This window comes from Bactrocera latifrons, unplaced genomic scaffold (assembly GCF_001853355.1).
Source record: "Bactrocera latifrons isolate USDA-ARS-PBARC rearing strain unplaced genomic scaffold, ASM185335v1 scaffold_109, whole genome shotgun sequence".
In the NCBI taxonomy this organism is placed as follows: Eukaryota; Metazoa; Arthropoda; class Insecta; order Diptera; family Tephritidae; genus Bactrocera; species Bactrocera latifrons.
The window spans coordinates 729,037-730,273 of NW_017534508.1; positions in this window are offsets into that span (position 1 = coordinate 729,037).

The following is a 1,237-nucleotide window of genomic DNA, read 5'->3' on the forward strand; positions in this document are numbered from 1 at the left end:
GATCCCTAAGTAAATTTACGAAATATGTATATATGTAATAATTTGTATGTCTTTATGACGATGTAGTTATATTAAGAAAGTTATAATTAAGTTCCTAATTTCCTTACACATTTACTCAGTGTCCTTTTAGATGAAAGTAATTATGTTGCACTAACTCATCGATCACTCCATGAACACCGTCGTTGTTTACATACTTTGATAGCCTGAACAGGACATATGATATTAAGTATATAGCGCCGCCTTCAAAGTACACCCGACCAAATGTAATACATTTATGCCAACGAGTCCTCGAAACACTTCTCATAAGCACTTTTTGGGATGGCCTTCCGCTCCTTCAGAGAATTCTGTTTTATCTCTTCCGTCGACTGAAAAGGGTTCCATTCCGATGATTGTTGATTTGTTTGCCCCATAAACCCATGTCGCATCGGCAGGTATAATGCTATCCAAAATATCCAACCAAACTATTCCAAAGGACTCGCGAGAGATGTCAATCTCTTTTGCTATCTTTTTAACACTTTTTTGACGATTTTCAAGAAACACTTTCTTAACTTTTTTAATATTTTCTTCAGTTGAAGAGATCGAAGGTCATCCAGAACGAGGTATATCGTTAACAGTCCCTCGCTTTTGAAATATCTTTAAACCGGGGAATTTAATCAAAATTTATTGGTGCTTATTTGTCATAGCTGTTATACAAACTGAACCATAAGAAATAAGTTGTAAACAAGTGCAAGGAATAGTTCGCATTTGTGAAGAGTATTATATAGCTTCGGTTCAGCCGAAGTTAATGTTTTTTCTTTTACAGTTTTATTGGTGTGCACATTTTTCTGCCAAGACCAAACAATTTCCGGTTACTAAATTGTTCGCTCGAACTGATCTTCAAACATAATAATATAGATTTTCGTGTTCTCATAACAATCGTGCTTTTCGCTCGATTTGGCCTTTAGAACTACTTTTGAAAATCATTGAAAATTTTGATTTCCAAATATAAATTTTTGTAATTTTTTTCCACACTTTTAATAATTAATTTGAACTATATATAAATTTAAAAAAATAACTCGAATTTTTTTTTTTTAATTTCTAAGGTCCTTACATTTTTGTACTCACATATCACATACATACTCCACGGCAACTTATATATAGAAGTTACTTAGACTATTTAAAATAAGAAAAGTAATATATTTCCTAAAATATATACAAATATTTGTAAGAGCATCAATGTGTAACTTTTAGTCACTAT